This window comes from Oryctolagus cuniculus, chromosome 7 (assembly GCF_964237555.1).
Source record: "Oryctolagus cuniculus chromosome 7, mOryCun1.1, whole genome shotgun sequence".
Classification (NCBI taxonomy): domain Eukaryota; kingdom Metazoa; phylum Chordata; class Mammalia; order Lagomorpha; family Leporidae; genus Oryctolagus; species Oryctolagus cuniculus.
In genome coordinates, this window is record NC_091438.1 from 115,356,584 (window position 1) to 115,375,200 (window position 18,617).

At 40.3% G+C, this 18,617-nt stretch overlaps 1 protein-coding gene and 1 long non-coding RNA gene across 5 annotated transcripts in view; one reads left to right on the forward strand and one right to left on the reverse strand.

Moving 5' to 3' along the window:
* DAB1 (DAB adaptor protein 1) overlaps positions 1-18,617 on the forward strand; it is a 911,827-nt gene that overhangs the window by 179,446 nt on the left and 713,764 nt on the right. The window contains exon 1 of one of the 4 annotated variants that reach the window (XM_051857729.2): positions 15,329-15,370. The exons of the other annotated variants lie outside the window; for them this stretch is intronic. The gene's annotated coding sequence lies outside the window, so the exon portion shown is untranslated. Of the gene's footprint in view, positions 1-15,328; positions 15,371-18,617 lie in introns of those variants that run through there. 4 annotated transcript variants of the gene reach the window in all.
* Positions 397-16,344, reverse strand: LOC103350170 (uncharacterized). Its single transcript, XR_007924062.2, has 4 exons — positions 15,944-16,344; positions 12,653-12,775; positions 7,780-7,846; positions 397-809 (listed from the first exon to the last, which is right to left on the reverse strand). It is a non-coding gene; the product is annotated as an uncharacterized lncRNA (long non-coding RNA).

The window sequence follows — 18,617 nt, forward strand, 5'->3', positions numbered from 1 at the left end:
TCAGTAGCCAGACTGACTGACCTCTGGGGTGGGCGTTTGGCACAGTGATTAGGATGCTGCTTGGGACACTTGTATCCCAGATCAGAGTGCTTGGGTTTGAGTCTGGCTCTAAGTTCAATTCCACCTTTCTGCTGATGCATATCCTAGGAGGCAATGGATGATGATGATGCGAGTACTTAGGTCCCTGCTACCCAATGTGGGAGACATGGATGCAGTTCCTGCCTTCACTTGGCCCACCTCTAGCTGTCCGGGGCATTTGGGGAAGTGAAGTGGTGGTAAGGAAATCTCTCTCTCTCTCTCTCTCTCTCTCTTCCCCCCCCCCTTTCTCTCTCACTGCCCTTCAAGTGAATATAAAAATAAATTTATTTTTACAAAAATGCTATCTCTGGTCCTATTAGTTGTGTGTCCTTGAACATATTAATTAACATCTCTATACCCAGTCTCCTATTTATCTCATAGGATTATTGTGAGAATTAAATAAATATTTTTAAAGCACTAGAAAAGTACTTGGTACTAACCACTAAAATTGTGAAAATTAAGAGTCTGGCACCTAGTAGATTCTTAATTTATTAGATCCATCTTTTCTTTGGAATCTGGGTTCAATGTTCTTTACAGCTTGCTTCTCTGTCCTGAAAAAGGATGTACATCCAAAGATGTTGCACTTTTCCACTCCAGGCAGCCGCATCAATGGCAGGATGTAGTCTTCAATGGCTGGCCTAATATCAATCACTGAGCCATTTTCTGGCCTTCAATGAACATATTCCAGGACACAACCAGCCACATGGACAAAGCGGAGTTTCTAGAGGAAGCTGAAAGGGAAGAGAGGGCGGCCGCAGGTCAGAAGTAAAGAGCCAAGGGAGAGTTGGGTGGGTGAAAAGTTGACTAGAAAATTGCAGAGTCAATATTGGCAGACAGGCTAATGAAGGGCTGCAATTTGCAATTGTCTGTATCTCACTCTCTCTCCTTCTAGGGAGCTGGCATGTACCAGGCCCAGCTCAGGATGAATGCATGTGTGGTATTTGAGAGAATGTTTCAAATATGGGAGAGTAATCTCCCTACTGGGCTAAAGGATGACCTTCTCATGTTTGAAATTGTAGGCAAACCTTTAGAGACGCTGATAAAACATAGACACTAATAGAACAAGAAGGGATGTGGAAAGAAATCTGAGCCAGAAAGGAAAGAGACTACAGGAAAAGCAAAGAGTGGGAGAAAATGAAATATCTCATATTTCTGTACTTTTTGATAGGCATTGTGCCATACATTCAGTCTTTTATTTTTTAAAGATTTTTATTTATTTATTTGAAAGTCAGAGTTACACAGAGCAAGGAGAGGCAGAGAGAGAGAGAGAGAGGTCTTCCATCTGCTGGTTTACTCCCCAACTGGCCGCAACAGCCGGTTCTGCGCCAATCTGAAGTCAGGAGCTAGGAGCCAGGACCCTCTTCTGGGTCTCCCATGCGAGCACAGGGGTCAAAGGACTCAGGCCATCGTCCACTGCTTTCCAAGGCCACAGCAGAGAGCCAAATCAGAAGTGGAGCATCCGGGTCTCGAACCGGTGTCTATATGGAATGACAGCACTTTAGGCTAGGGCATTAACCCACCGCGCCACAGTGCCAGCCCCGACACACATTCAATCTTATTTATGCCTTAAAACAACTCTATTAGGTTCATGATATTCCTACTTTACAGCTGAGACAAGATGCCTAGAGACCCAGCACCATCCAAGTCCAACATTGCAGTGCCAGGATGGATCTCAGTCTGTCTGACTCCAGGCTTTGTGGTCTTCCTCTTATACCACACTGCTTTCAAACAAATGCAGGAGCACTGCCCTGGTATTGTTATTGGCACTATGGGGCAGTTGTTTGAGGTAGGTGCTGAAGATGGCAAGACCTAAAAATTTGCTTCCCACCTTGACATCTTCCATCTCTGTAATCTTAACCATCTCACATCCTCTGGTAGTGATAGATCCTGCCTGAAGATTCAGTGGCAACATGGATAGAGAAAGGGATTGAGCACATTGTCAGAGAGGTGCAGAGCATCTGAGTGCTTGGTCAATAGCCACTCCCCCAGTACTTTTACTTTCATTATTTCATTATTCATTTAGTTCATTACCTTAGTTGTGCCAGTTTTTTTTTTTTTTTATTTGACAGAGTTAGACAGTGAGAGACAGAGAGAAAGATCCTCCTTCTGTTGGTTCACCCCCCAAATGGCTGCTACAGGCGGAGCTACGCCGATCTAAAGCCAGGAGCCAGGTGCTTCCTCCTGGTCTCCCATGTGATGTAGGTGCCCAAGCACTTGCATCCTCACTGCCTTCCCGGGCCACAGCAGAGAGCTGGAGTGGAAGAGGAGCAACCATGACTAGAAGCCGGCACCCATATGGGATGCCGGCGCCACAGGCAGAGGATTAACTAAGTGAGCCACAGTGCCGGCCCCAGTTGTGCCAGTTTTAACAATTTTGTATAAATTGGAGCTCTTGAAGACTGTGACCCTTGCTTAGAGAGAGATTATCCAGGTTTCAGAGCTAGAGGGAACCTCAGAGAAGCTGGTCATTCCCAACCCAACATCTTACAGAAGGGAAACTCAAAACAGAGAATTTGTGCCAGGTCACATACAATGTGACACCTCTGATGCCATAACACTGATCACACTTCTAGGCACCTAGGAAATAGTCTATAAGAAATGTCTGTTCAACCAGTTCTGCCTTCTCAGCCTCTTTTTACCCCTGAACAGCCTGCGTGGTATTTCTCATTCCTTAACTGGTTGAAGAACTTGTTAAAACAGCCGAAATTGAGGTTGGGGGAAGGCTTTGTGGTGATTTTGGCCCACCTACCCCTGACTCCTGGCTTCTCTTTCAACCACAAAAGCCTACTTTGTTTTCCTTCAGGGTGAGCAAAGAAATTCCCAGCTGTACTGGACCTTGTGAACAACAGAGCAGTTTTTATGGAGCCCGGGGAAGAGTTTGCAGTGTTGTGGTTATTTGTAGCTTTTATCAACCAACAATGTAAATTAAATTAATTAAAAAGCATTGTACATTTCTAATTCCAATACTGGATTCACTCAGTGGCCATGCAAATTTTGAATAATGAGTAATAGTCATCTCTAATTTCTCAACATATGTCTTTTCACTTACACAGCTGTGAAAAAAATTATATTTATGTTTTTGTTTGCATAATTTCCAGCCTGAAAACAGAACTCGTATTAGCATTAAAATGTCAACAGGTGTCATCTTTTCTCTTTTTTTCTTTTTCTGGTGAGCTGGAATAATCCTCTCTTTGGCAGGAAGCAGTATTTTTTTCACAGTCACTTTTGCATCCTTAAGAACGCCTTTTAAATTATTTTCTACTTGATGAAACACATCCTCTCAAGGCTTCATTATTTTCACCCTTGTTTTATCTGATTGAATATTTGAATCATGAAAACTTGGGAGATTGGAGTCATTTCCTACCCGAGACTGCACAGAACTATGACCAGGGATGTTGATAACATTTTGAAGGTTTTTTTGCTAAGAAATATCCATGACTTTAAATGACCCAACTGCATTTGAAGCCTAGATTGTGTTTATTGATTAGAAAATATCTTCTAGGTACAAGGTAATCAAGCCAAATGCAGTTTATTTCTACATCCATGCAAGAAGAGCTGTAAAGTAAGAAACATTCCTATGAGAACTTGTCAGTTGGTCAAAACTGCTTTTATTTTCAGTCTACAAAAATTCTTCTGACAAAGTTTAAGAATTCAGAGAAAAGCAGAATAAAGGTTTAATAGTTATCCTGAGCCAGTGCTGCGGCTCACTAGGCTAATCCTCCACCTGCAGCCCCAGCATACCGGGTTCTAGTCCCAGTCGGGGTGCCGGATTCTGTCCCTGTAGTCCCTCTTCCAGGCCAGCTCTCTGCTGTGGCCCAGGAGTGCAGTGGAGGATGGCCCAAGTGCTTGGGCCCTGCACCCCAAAGGAGACCAGGAGAAGCACTTGGCTCCTGGCTTCGGATCAGCACGGGCCAGCTGCAGTGGCCATTGGAGGGTGAACATATGGCAAAGGAAGACCTTTCTCTCTGTCTCTCTCACTGTCCACTCTGCCTGTCAAAAAAAAAAAAATATCCTGAAAGGCAATTCTTGCTCCTGTATTCCTCCCCAGTTAACATCACATTATGGGCTTTATCACCCTGCCTCCTCTGCCCAGTGCCCCCATGCTATTACACTTCTTCAGACTGCCTTCTCTAAGACCTAGCAAAAGGGTCTCCTCCTGAGCAAAGATGTCCCTCTTTTATTACCAGTGCTGTTATCACCCTGACATCCTTCCACTCATATCATCGAGACAGAGGCTTTCCCACTGATATTGCACATTATCTTTTAGGTTAAGACAGAACTCATTACATAAGTTAAGAGTTTGGGTTCTAGAGCCAAGTTGCCTGACTTCACATCTCAGCTCTGCCATTTACTAGCTGTGTGACATTGGGTAAATCACGTAACTCTCAGTGCCTTGATTTTACCATTGTGCAATAGAGAAATAAATTATACTAATAATTATACGTATCTGGTAGATGTCTATGACAATCAAATGAGATAATATGTCTGAAGTACTTGAAACAGTAGCTAGAAAATAGTAAGCATATAACTAATGACTACTATATCTGAGTGGTCGTTGGTATAACTTCATTGAGTTTGTCTTAGGGTCAACTTCCTCTTCCACTAGATTGAGAGACCCTTGAGGACTGGAATACCATTTTATCATCTTGTATGTTGGGTGCCTGATATTGTGCCTGGCATATAACAGGTGCTCAGGAACAGATGTGGGTGGAATGAATGAATAAATCAAATTAGACAGACAATCTGGAAGTTCAGCAGACAAAGAGACACCCCCCTCCTCAGTTATGTAATATAGTTATCATGTCTCTGACACTTCTTACTTTTTTTTTTAAACTAAAAACTTACTTCCTTTCGTGGGAAAACAGTTAAAACATGGTAGGAGTGTTTGCTGCACATTTGCAAGGTTTAAATCCAACATCCACACTCTAGTGGCCTGACTTGTTCTATTTTCCTTCCCTTTGCCATTGCCAAAATGAATATCCATTGATGGGATTTCTAGTATTCATCACATGCAGCCACCAGATGGATCTGAATAGTTTCTCTAACAACCAATTTGCATTTGGTCTCTGCTTCCAAAATGCCTTCCCATTATAGCTTCCATTCGCCTCCTGTGCACTCCATCATCTTCTACTCTTGTCTGAAGGCCGTGCCTCTAATTTTAGAAATTGCGGATCAATTTGATACAACTGAGTCACATGGAGTTAAAACAAGGACTTTATTTTATTGTCAAATCATGACTTGCTCACACATATCAACTTCTATGATGGAACAAAATTTGTTACGATGATCTTTTGCAGAGTCCGCAAGGGATTGTTGCGAGACTGATTTTACCCCTACCCAGTTCCAAAGGCTCATTCTTTGGGTTCTGTTGCCTAATGGGCATGGTCCTCGAGCCAAAATGTTCTTGTTAAAGTTGTTATGCTTATTTGGGACTCATGTTAGGTTTCATGAACTTAAATGAAGAGTAAGTAATAAATTCATAGTGGAAATTGGGTTAGCATGTGATTAACATCTCGGCTGATGCAGACGGGTGTACCAATGATGGAAACATGTGCTTGTATCGTGATGAAATGCAGATTAGAGACCCTGGAGCCAACCCAAGGAAATCTGCCCAAAACTGTTTCATCTCTGTCAGCTTTAATCTGATCGAGTGAGAACATACCTCAGTGCAGTGAGAAAAATGTGAAAGCCTGATATAACCAAGTAGCATGCCATCTTCCATTGAGATGTGATTAAAATACTCACTTTCCATTGTGATACAGAACAATGTTTACTGGACCACAACCTAAAGGACCTGAATTCATATCTCATCTAAGTCACTAATGTAGGCTGTGGATTCACACAGAGCCTTGGTTTTTGCATCTGTGAAATGAATTTTCTGGGTTAGACTGATGTTTTTCAGTAGTTTTTCTCCTTCACAATACAAATGAAAAATGATATTCATGCACTCCCATGAGCAGCCCCAGGGTTGTGCACAATTACTCCTGTACTTGTTACAGCTCAGTCCCTCTCCTGCTCAAGTAAGCATATCGGAAAGCACATGAGTGAGACTGACATTTTAAGATAACCTTGAGTCCCGTTCTGTCTCATTTATTTAAAAAATTAAAAAGCAAATAATTTGGAAACTTGGGTACATCGTTATTAATTTTTAAAATGTGGTTTACTCCCCAGTTCCCAAAAGGTTTCTCACCAAACTCGAGCGGATAATCTCTTGACTAAATGATGTAGCAGCCCCCTCGTGATGCTTCATTCTGTACCTCTGTGAGTTACTCTAATTGCTAGTAAAGTCCTAGGCATTGATTAAGCATTTGGGATAAAATAACAAGGAACATGTTTTCATAGGTAGGACTGACTTCCATGGTTATACTCATTTCTCCCTGGGAAATGGCTTGTAGCAGTAGTGACTTTCTGATTCTTATGCTGATGTGCTAAACAGAGCTGGGTTTCTAAAATGAGGGCATAACATCATCACTTGAGAGTAAGATGCAGGACTTTTAAAAATTTGAATGTACTGGGGCCGGCGCCCTGGCTCACTTGGCTAATCCTTGCCTGTGGTGCCGGCATCCCATATGGGTGCCGGCTTCTAGTCACAGTTGCTCCTCGTCCACTCCAGCTCTATGCTGTGGCCCAGGAAGGTAGTGTAGGATGGCACCTGCACCCATGTGGAAGACCAGGAGGGCCGGCGCTGCAGCTCACTAGGCTAATCCTCCGCCTTGTGGCGCCGGCACACAGGGTTCTAGTCCCGGTCGGGGCGCCGGATTCTGTCCTGGTTGCCCCTCTTCCAGGCCAGCTCTCTGCTGTGGCCTGGGAGTGTAGTGGAGGATGGCCCATGTGCTTGGGCCCTGCACCTCATGGGAGACCAGGAGAAGCACCTTGCTCCTGCCATTGGATCAGCGCGGTGCGCCGGCCGCAGGGCGCCGGCTGCGGCGGCCATTGGAGGGTGAACCAATGGCAAAAGGAAGACCTTTCTCTCTGTCTCTCTCTCTCTCACTGTCCACTCTGCCTGTCAAAAAAAAAAAAAAAAAAAAAAAAAAAAAAAAAAAAGACCAGGAGGAAGCACCTGGCTCCTGGCTTTGGATCAGCATAGTTGGGCAGTAGTGGCCATTTGGGAGGTGAACCAACAGAAGGAGGATCTTTCTCTCTGTCTCTCTCTCACTGTCTAACTCTGTCAATAAAAAAAAATTGAATGTATGAATGTACATTGTTTATTAAGCTGAAAACAGCAGTGAGTCATGTTTTTTTTTAACTTTTATTTAATGAATATAAATTTCCAAAGTACAGCTTATGTATTACAATGGCTTCCCCCCCATAATGTCCCTCCCACCCGCAACCCTCCCCTTTCCCATTCCCTCTCCCCTTCCATTCACATGAGGATTCATTTTCAATTCTCTTTACATACAGAAGATCAGTTTAGCATACATTAAGTAAGGATTTCAACAGTTTGCTCCCACACAGAAACATAAAGTGAAAAATAATAGATGATTTTTTAAATGATGATGAAATCAGATCAGACCTATTGTCATGTTTAATCCCAGTGAGAGTCAAGTTGGGAATTGATAATTTCTTCTTTTTTTTTTTTTAACAGAAGATCAGTTTAGTATACATTAAGTAAAGATTTCAACAGTTTGCACCCCCATAGAAACACAAAGTGAAATATACTGTTTGAGTACTCGTTATAGCATTAAGCCTCAATGCACTTACTCCTTCTGTAGGATCTCTGTCCTTAATGTGAGTCATGTTTTTAAATGTCTCATTGTAGAATATTTTTCTGGAGGAAAACAAAATGGGAGTTTATAGTATGGTGACTGTTAACATTTTGAAGGATGATGATAATAGATGCCAAAGACCATTGAAATTTAATGTAAAACTTAAATATAAAAAGGACCTATACAATTTTACTTTTCTGACAGTGTGGTGGTCAAGTAACCTGAAAAGCATTATAACATCAAATATCTGGATAAACCTTTGCATTTGTAAATGCTAAACTGAGCCCACAAAGAAAAATCAAGCAGAAAATACAAGAGTTAAGCCAAAACAAAACCCAGTCAGTTAAAATAGTAACTATAAACCTTTGAGTGAAGAGCAGAAATTTCATTCCCAGCAACTACAGGACATGGGTTTTAATTCCACACTGGGAAAAGAGACTAATATTTGGACTCTCTCACACTGCAACAGAGAAAACCTTGATAAAGCCTGACTTTAGATAAGAGAGTATACTAAGTAATATTCACTTATTAACACAGAGACAATGCTGAAATTTAGAAATCCTTTTGATTTAAGGACAGGGAAAATTTTTTGCTTTAAGAATTAAGAGAGGCTGGTGCTTTAGTCTAGTAGGATAAGCCTCTGCCTGTGGTGCAGGCATCCCATGTGGGCACCAGTTCATCTCCCAGCTGCTCCACTTCTGATCTAGCTCTCTGCTCTGGTCTGGGAGACCAGTGTAAGATGGCCCAAGTGTTTAGGCTCTGTGCTTGTGTGGGAGACCCAGAAGAAGCTCCTGGCTCCTGGCTTCTGATAGGCCCAGCTCTGGCTGTTGCACGGCCATTTGTGGGGTGAACCAGCAGATGAAGACCTTTCTCTCTATCTCTTCCTATCTCTGGCTATAACTCTGCCTCTCAAATGAATAAATAAAATCTTCAAAAGAGAAAGAATTAAGAAAAATGAAAGTGGACTGGAGATCTAAGTGTATACTCTCCTGCAATAGGAAACTCTAAACCAAATCCAAATTTGACCCTAAGATACCAAGCAAAAATAAGGAGAAAATATCCAAGGATATATAATCCAAGCTTCACAGGATTCCCATAGAGAAATATGGAGAAATAAAAAATTTGGAACTGCAAAAGCATGTAAGGATTCAAATGAATATGAGGGAGAATCTGCTGTCACCAAACAACAAAATTAAGTGCCCAAGGACATTAGGTGATATAAAGGGTGAACAGAGACTATAAAAGAGGGATGTTTAAATCAATAAAATTATGAAAAGGAATTGAAGTTTAAAAAAATAAACAAGGTAGCATGAAAAAGGAAAGGAAAAATTTTGAAGATACCAAATGGAATTTCTCCCAATAAAAGCTGCTATTGTTAAAATAAACAAAATTGATAAAATGGGTTTAAGCAGTAGTTGGGATGTATTTGAAAATATAACTAGTGAACTGGAGTACAAAAATAGCTGGAATGTATACAGAGAAATAAAGTAGTAAATAATATGAAAATTTGGCCAGCGCCATGGCTCACTAGGCTAATCCTCCACCTGTGGCGCCGGCACTCCGGATTCTAGTCCTGGTTGGGGCGCTGGTTCTGTCCCGATTGCTCCTCTTCCAGTCCAGCTCTCTGCTGTAGCCTGGGAGGGCAGTGGTGGATGGCCCAGGTGCTCAGGCCCTGAACCCGCATGGGAGACCAGGAGGAAGCACCTGGCTCCTGGCTTTGGATCAGCGCAGCACGCTGGCTGTAGCGGCCATTTGGGGGGTGAACCAACAGAAGGAAGACCTTTTTCTCTGTCTCTCTCTCTCTCACTAACTCTGACTGTAAAAAAAAAAATACAACATAGAAACCAACAGTCATACTCCTGGGAATTCATTCCTAGAAAAATAAAAACTTTGATCCACACACACAAAAAAATCCGCACAAATATATTCATGGCAGACATATTTCAATACCCCCAGATTGGAAATAAACAAAATGCCCTTCAACTATTGACTAGTTAAACCAACTTTGGCACATCCATACTATACTACACAGCAAAAAAATGGTATGAATAATCAATACACACAACTTGAATGGATCTCAAGACAAGTACAATGAATTTTTTAAAATCCAATATTAAAGGATCATATACTGTGTGTTTTGCATTAACATATTGTTCTCAAAATATCAAGTTTATAGAGATGAGAACAGATTAGTTCTTGCAACAGATTAGGGAATGTGGAACGGGTGGGAAGACATGAAGAAGGTCTTTGTAGTAATAGAATAAACCTTGACTGGAGCAGTTACTATATGAATCCATACATGTGATGAAATAGGATAGCACTATAAACATACATTGCAACAATGTCAATTTCCTGGATTGGGCATCCTACTGTTGTTATGTAAGATGTAGTCTTTGAAGAGACCTTGGATGAAAGGTACATGAAACCCAACTGTACTGTGTTTTATACCTTTTAATGAAGCTATAATTATTCCAGAATAAAGTTTAGTCTAAATGGAAAAATCAGTATAGACTAAGGAAAGATCTAAAAAGCCACCAGTAATGATAAAATCATAGCAAATTTATCAGAAGTAATGATTGAAGCCAGGTGGCAATAAAATATCTTCAGAACTCATTATCAATTCAGAATTCTAGACCCAGCTAAGCTATCTTTTGAAGTATGGCTAAAATCAAGACACTTGCAGACAAAAAGCTGAAAAAACTTATGAGAAAATGTAAACTATCTACTGTATATAAACTATATTGTGCATATAAAGATAATTGAAAAATGAGTCTTGATGAAGAAATGGGATGGGAGACAGAGTAGGAGATGGGATGGTTGTGGGTGGGAGGGAGGTTATGGGGGGAAAAGCCACTGTAATCCAAAAGTTGTACTTTAAAAATTTATATTTACTAAATAAAAGTTGAAAAAAAATTAAGTAATGAAATAAGCAATATGCAAGAAAAATGGAGAGAAAAGACAAAGATGAAAATGTGAGTAAATCTCAATAACTGCTCATTGTAAAAAACAAATAATATTGTGTTTATTCATTCAGTCCAAAAGTATGTATTCGTACTGTGTGTTAAGCACTGTTGTAAAAGGAATTGCAACAGTGTCATTTTTCTGGTATTAAATGGATAGAGTAAGAAAATAGTCATGGATTTGTGGCTTTAATAATAAGAAATTACTACAATACTATGCAAAATCTAAAGGTAAGACATGAAGAAGTTGATCTGATTTAAAACAGGTCTCAATAGTTTTTCTTTTGCTTAAGAATAGAGAGCTTCTTAAAAATCAACTTTGTATTTTAAGTCAAGTGCTTTTTATTTTAAGAATACATATAAATATCTTCTAAACTAGCAGAGAGAAATATTGGCAATAAAGAAAACTTAATCCAATAGAATAGAGAAATTAAGGGGAAACATCTTTTTTAATGAAGAGTAAATAAAAAGCACAGATTGTTAGAACAAATCCATAGTTATCAGTTGTCACAATCTACGTAAATATACTAAAATCAGGTAACTATACAAATCATATTAAATTTAAAAATCCAAATATATGGTACTTAAAAATGTACTGAGGTCCCTAGGAAAACTTGCAGGTTTTTCTCCACCCCCACCCCCCATCCCCCAGGATAAACATCTGGAACTCTAGAGACCAGATTAAGGATCTAGGAACTAGCCCTGATTTGTCCAAAGCCCTGACTTTAACAATGAGGGCTGAACTTTATGATGAAGTAAATATGCCCATAATGAGGACATTGAAAGATCGACAGCTGAAAAAAAGAAAGAAAGAAAGAAAGAAAGAAAGAAAGAAAGAAAGAAAGAAAGAAAGAAAAATATGTACCAGCTTCCATAGAAAGGATACTATCTGTACCTGATCTGAGACATGAATGGAAGGCAAGACACTTAGGTGCTTGGAATGAAAGCCAACTTGATTTGGCTCTTAGAACTTGCATTTCTTCAGTAGATTCTACCACTACTATGGGGAAAATAATATATAAAGGACTATGGGTGTTGAAAAGTTGATATGCCACTATTTGTAATCATCCTCCTCTTATAATTTAATACTGTTTTTATAATAGCATGCTGAAAGCTCATGTGGTCCTTCTCCAAATCACCTACATCTCTGGCTATAGAGGGAAAAGCCACTCTCTTGTACTAAACATACAGTCGGCTTTGGAAGCTATAGGTAGATAGATTGGTGAGGAGGGAGAAAATAATATAATATCAGATCAGCCAATTCTGCTCTAAAACTCAGTCAGAGACAAATATTATGGGCATATTTACTTCATAAAGTCCAGCCCTCATTGTTAAAGTCAGAGCTTTGGACAAATCAGGGCTAGTTCCTAGATCCTTAATCTGGTCTCTAGAGTTCCAGATGTTTATCCTGGGGGATGGGGAGGGGGAGTGGAGAAAAACCTGCAAGTTTTCCTAGGGACCTCAGTACAGTAAAACCATAAGTTAAATAGATTAATATATTGGAAACGTTTGCATAATACAATTAGAAACAATTAGAATTGTCCAGCTTTGAAATTCAGCTTCCTTTGTCAGATACATGCAAAATTACATTTTTATCAACACAGGATAGAGTTGGCATTACTTTCTTAAGTTAGTTCTCTTACAACAATGAGTGCTCATGAACTTATATTTTAACTGACTTTTCCAAAAGACCACACAGGTAATAAAGTCTTGATTTCTTCTTTATAAAAGAACTCAAAACTGGAGTCATTCAGGTTCCTTCGCTGGTAGTGATCGCTTTTTGTTTGAAAATGGTACTCAAAGTCATACATCTTGAAGTTGGAATAAACCATTTCTAAAACCAAAATCTCCAACTGATGCTGGAATTTGTATCACAAATTGAAAGGTCCAAAGAAGCCAGTTATTTACCTTAAGTGAGTGAGGCTGGCTGGGGAAATCCTAGGTAGGTTTCTGGGGATTGCAGCAAACTGGTGGGGACAGCTTCCATTTATTGCCAGAGGAGGGAAATTCAGGTCTAGTTTCTTCCCATTTCTTAGGAGAAGCCAGAGATTGTGATTTTATGAGGATGTATCTGCCTTGTCAAAATTAATTCAAAGCTTTCATTAAATCTTTTTCATATGCCAAGCACTACCCTAGATTCTGATGATACAGCTATGACTAAAACATGATTCATGACTTAAAGGAGTGTGAAATTTTGCAAAACAAGATATATAATAAAGAGCATACTGCCATTCCATAAATGATTACATAGAGATAGATGTCTTAGAGGAAAATAGGGGAATATGATTTTTCAGTAGAGTTGGAAGATATATATATATATATATATACCCTTTGAATTATCCCTTAAAAGATAAAAATGTTTACCTTTGTATGAGCAAAGGAATGGAGTGATAGATGCTCAGGGATACACAGTGAAAGATGACTGGGGTAGAGCAGCTGGAAATAAAGTTAAGGTAAAGTAGGCAACAGCCAGGTTGGAGATGTTTATTTACTCCAAGTAAAGGCGTTTGTTCTCTGTCCCGGAAGAAATAGATAACATACGATGATTGTAGCCAAAGTTTTTATTTTTTGTATTCAAATTAATTTTAGTAAAAAAATTAGGAAAATAGTAGATAGGAGCTCAAATTTGGAAGACAAAACTGGAGTTAGGAAATCAAGAGACAGAAAAATGTGAACTCAGCAATGGCTATGGCAACAGAAGAGGAGTTAGCCTCGAATGACCAATGGCTTCAGAAGTAAAGGAGAAGGGGAGATCAAATTCAGTGGGAAATTGAGTGCTGTTGATGCTCCCAACGAGTTAGAAAAGAGGTAGGAGGAACTCAACAGAGAGGAGAGTAGGCAAATAGCAGGGAGAGAATATTAATACCATTAAAAGTCCATCTTTTAATTTTATAGTAATTTATGTATGTTTCCTTATAACTTCTACCTAGAATTTCTCTTCTGATTTTGTAAAGTTAGAGTAAGTTCGAGGAAATAACATCTCCCTATTTTTGCTTTGTTCCCATCATCATCCCGACACTCTACCCTGAGACTCTTGAGTATATACAGGCAGCATAGTTTGGGGGCATCTAGGTTCTTTACAAAATGGGTGTTCACCAGCTTACTGTATTGTGTTGTCTTTTTATTAAACCCTACAAAAATAAACTGAGGCAGAGTCAATTTCTAGTTAGCAACTTAAGATAAGTTTCTAAACTTCTCTTTGAATCAGTTGCTTTCCTGTAAAATAGAGCTGGGGCCAGTGTTGTGGCACAGCGCATTAATGCCCTGGCCTGAGGCGCCAGCATCCCATATAGGCGCCGGTTCGAGACCCAGCTGCTCCTCTTCCGATCCAACTCTCTGCTATGGCCTGGGAAAGCAGCAGAAGATGGCCCAAGTCTTTGGGCCCCTGCACCCGCGTGGGAGACCTGGAAGAAGCTCCTGGCTCTTAGCTTCTGATCAGCGCAGCTCTGGCCATTAACCATCAGATAGAAGACTCTCTCTCTCTCCCTCCCTCTCCCTTTCTTCTCTGTGTGTAACTCTGACTTTCAAATAAAAATATAATAAATCTTTAAAAAATAAGAGCCCTTATTTCCTAAAGATGCTATAAAACGTGGAGCTATATATAAAGTACTTACTATCAGTAATCTAGAAAGTACTTTTTAAATTTCCATTGTTGATGATGTTACATATAGTGAATCTAATGTAGATCACAAATTAATATAGACCCCAACTTAGAATTGTGAAGATATTGCATGCTGTTTATTCTTTTCTGAATTCAGGAAGGAGAAAGAGAAGTTGCAGGTGCTAAAGAAAGAGGCTTATAGTCAGGCCATCCAGATGCCCTGGGCTGAGGAATACTGTTCTGGTAAATGTATCTATACCTATTCAGTCATTTATTACCTTGTTCATTTATTCAATCACTTTCCTCTCCATTCATACTTTGCTTTGTCTGTTCAATAGACAAGTATTACAGTTTGGCCATTTGTCAAGCACTGGGCTAACTGTTAGGAACCCCTAGAACACACAGATTTATTGGAAGATAGGTGAATAAGTGATTATAATATAGTGGGTGGTAAGAGACACATGGAGTGCCCCCCCCCTCAACACACACACGTAAAATAATGCCCAGAAGGAGTAAGATGTTCCTCCTGAAGACAGACGTCATTTGGATTGGGTTTTAAAAAGTAGAGAAGTTTTTCAGGCAATAATGTGGGGTGAGGGGTAGTGTATGTAAATAAGGAGACCCATCAACCTTGTCAAGAGATACCAGTTTGCTTCTGGTTTTAAGGAATATCCTTGTATAAAGATGCAAGCATTGGGAGGATGGAAGAGCAAGTAAGAGATGAAGCTAGAAATGCCAGGACTGTGATCCATTGCAAAGGAAACCAGGGTTTCCTGTGGGCACTGGGGAAACCCTGGAAACATGTGATGTCATAATGACATTGGTTTGTTTAGAAGAATCTCCCTGGTAGGATTCAATAATAGGACAGAAAGGACACCAGCTAGTGGCAGTTCCTAGGTAATCTCTCTTTAGCTCCCTGATGACAACCGAACATGGTCTTTCACAGGATGTTTTTTGAGATTCTGCAAAACTGAGGGCACTTCAAAACAGCTCCTCCCTGCCTTTTCTTTAAATCTTTAAATTCGGTAAGTCTGTATTATCTTAGGTCTTGGAATGTTAATGATTTTGACTAATTGTCAACACTGGCAATTACCATGACTGATACCTTATCATTTCTTAGAGTGAGCGATGCTAATTAAAATTGATTGTGCTAGAGTAGAGTTTCAGCAGCAATTGTACCCCCCTCTTTTTTGTGTGTATTTAAGACATGAGTTTATTGTGCTGATTTGGTGAACTACACAAGGCAGACTCATTATTCCGTTGTTTATTTCCTGATCCTGCTTGTGAACTACATTAGCAACAATTATGAAGTGTCAGGAAAACAGTAAGAGTAACTGAATTTGTGTGCTAAGAAAGATCCTCCATTCTGATTAATTGGCTGATTGATTCACTCATTCATTACTTCATCTGACCGAACTTTCTTAGGCATCTTTTATGTACCCAAAACTGTGCCAGGCACAAGGGAAACAAATGACATGCTAATGATGTGAAAAAGGGGCGATACATTAAGTTTATGAGCTGGAGACCACACCTACCCCACCTCCATGCAGTCCTATCACAATTCAGATGACCCCTCCCCAAGATGCATCTCCCCTTACCTGGAAACTGGGGGCAGCACTCTGTAAGCCCTCTGCTGTTGGCAGCTAGTAAAAGCCCGGTGAAGGGGAGGGGCTCTCCCTTTTCTCTCTCCTCACCTGTGAACCCAGGACAAGCAGAGCAGCGTATGGAATTCCTCCTTCACCTTTCCTGGCTAAATCTCCCTAAATGAAACCCTCATGGGCCTGTATATTCTCACTTTCTAAATAAACATCATGCTGCATGCCGTGTTTGAGCCTGTACTTAGAATTCTTCTCTGAGTAAAAGGTAAAGCTTGGTATATTCATTTTGGCCCAATCTAGCCCACAACACTATGACTTGAGGAATTTGTCACTTAGTGAAAGACCCATTGTGATATAATCGTATATGCTATATAAGGGTATAGTGGGCAAACATCAGCTCTGCCTGCAAGAGCAAGGCTAGATTACACAAACAAGGGGAGGGCCTTAAAATATGAGCAGGGACCTCTTTATTTGGCTTGTATTATTGCTATGTGTCTGCACCTGGTGGATTTTTAAGACTTTTCAAGAGTTTCAAGAGAAATTAGCCAGAGAACTAGGGAATCAAGACCAGGAATTGGGCTCTGAAAATTCAGGTTGAAAAGAAAGGAAATGCACCCCAGGCAGGTGGCATGAAATAGGTAAGTATCCAGGTGAGAAGGAATCAGTCCCGTGTTTGAGGACAGATGAGAAGATCAGGCTCACTCTGCAGTGCCTAGGGCATGCTGCAGATGATAGCTCTGGCTATGCCATTCAGTTAGACCCTAGCAGAGCATTGTTGGGGTACTTGGCCTGGAGCCCCTCGTTAGTTCTGAGGTATTTAAATTCCCTCAGGTCCTGGGAGTATTGCACAGCCAACAGCTCATGGCTGAGTCTCTCTTTAGGCATTGCCAAGGGCATAAGGAAATTGTTTTTGGCCAAGATCAAGCCTCCTCCAGCTGGAACTCAGTGACTGGCTCCAACCCTTACCCTAGATTTGAGACAGTTAGGAAGGGTCCTCTCCACCCCACAGTCCCAGTGGGATCAGCTGAAGCTTCTCATCCAACAGCAGCACAGTTCAACAGCTTCCTTGGCCCAGTCCTGCTTCTCACGTCCTTCCTGGATGGGAGAGAGCTGTCCTCAGCAAACTTCTAGCCTGCGGGTTTCGGTCTCAGGCCTATTTCTATAACAAGCACTCTGTGCTAGATTTGGGGGGCTCAGTAATGTAACAAAGAAGGTCTCTGACCTCATGAAATTTACAAATTGCTGAGAAGTTAAGGCTTCTGAAAGCAATGTTTGTATAGCTTCAGGAAGTTTTTTTTTTTTTTTAAAAGGATTTTATTTATTTATTTGACAGAGTTACAGACAGAGTGAGATACAAAAAAGTCTTACATGCGCTGGTTCACTCCCCAAATGGCTGCAACAGCCAGAACTGGGCTGATCCAAAGCCAGGAGCCAGCAGGAAGGAGCCTTCTATGCAGGTACAGGGGGCCCAAGCACTTGGACCATCTTTCCCAGGCCATACCAAAGAGCTAGATCAGAAGAGGAGCAGCTGGGACTAGAACTGGTGCCCATATGGGATGCCGGCTCCATAGGCGGAGGATTAACCTGTGCCACAGTGCCAGCCCCTCAGAAAGTTCTTAAGCCTATGAAATACATGAACAAAAGGAGGCGGAGGAGGAGAAAAGAAAAGATTAGAATATCCTTTACATTTTCCTGGAAAATTATTTCTAGTTCCATACTCCACAGCTATGCAGCCTAAGTAAGCTTTTTTTTTTCTGAAGCAAAAAAATTTTATTTATTTATTTGCAATAAAAAGTTACTTCCTAATATCATCTTTTTAAAAATTTAGGAGATAATGTAAATGTGAGCATTAATTTAGTGATTATTGATATTAAGAATTTTTAAAGGTATGATAATAAATTATACCTAACTGAAAAAAGTATTTATATTTAATTTTTTAATTTTTAAAATTTGAGAGGCAGAGAGAGAGAGAGAGCTACCTTCTGCTCACTCACTCTCCAAATACTTGCAATGGCCAGGGTTGGGCCAGAGCCAGGACTGGGAATCAAACCCAGTGGGATGCAACCATCTTAACTGCTAGACCAAACACTTGCCCAGAGTCTTTTATTTAGACACACATACTGAAATATTTAAGGAAGAAATAATATGATACAAAAGATTTGCTTCCAAGAAAAACTGAAGAGGGAAATGAATAAGTATATAAATGCAACAAAATTGGCCCTGGGTTTTTCTTCATTGTTGAAGCTGGATGATGGGAATTGACTATACTTTTCTGATACTTATAGAAATGTTTAGAATACTGCAAAATAAGAACATTTTAATATATTTATCTTATTACAATGATACTGATCTATATACATCATATTTTAAAATTCCAAGTACAGAAAGACTTACAAAGGAAAACAATGTCTCTGGCCTACTTCCTTTGCTGGTCCCACACTCCAAAGGAAACTAGTTTTGACCTATTTAGGGTCGAGGGTCTTTCTGAAGGTCATTGCTGTGTTTCTAAATCAGCTGTTTATCCAGTTCTTAATTGTTCTCCCTGTATATTATCCATGGGTTCCTGCAGTGACCAGTGAAAATTTTATTTCCCATTTCCTAAACCCATTCTTCCCTATGTTGGTTCCTCCTCCAGTCATGGTAGCTTCTCATAGCACACTTCACATCTGTTTCC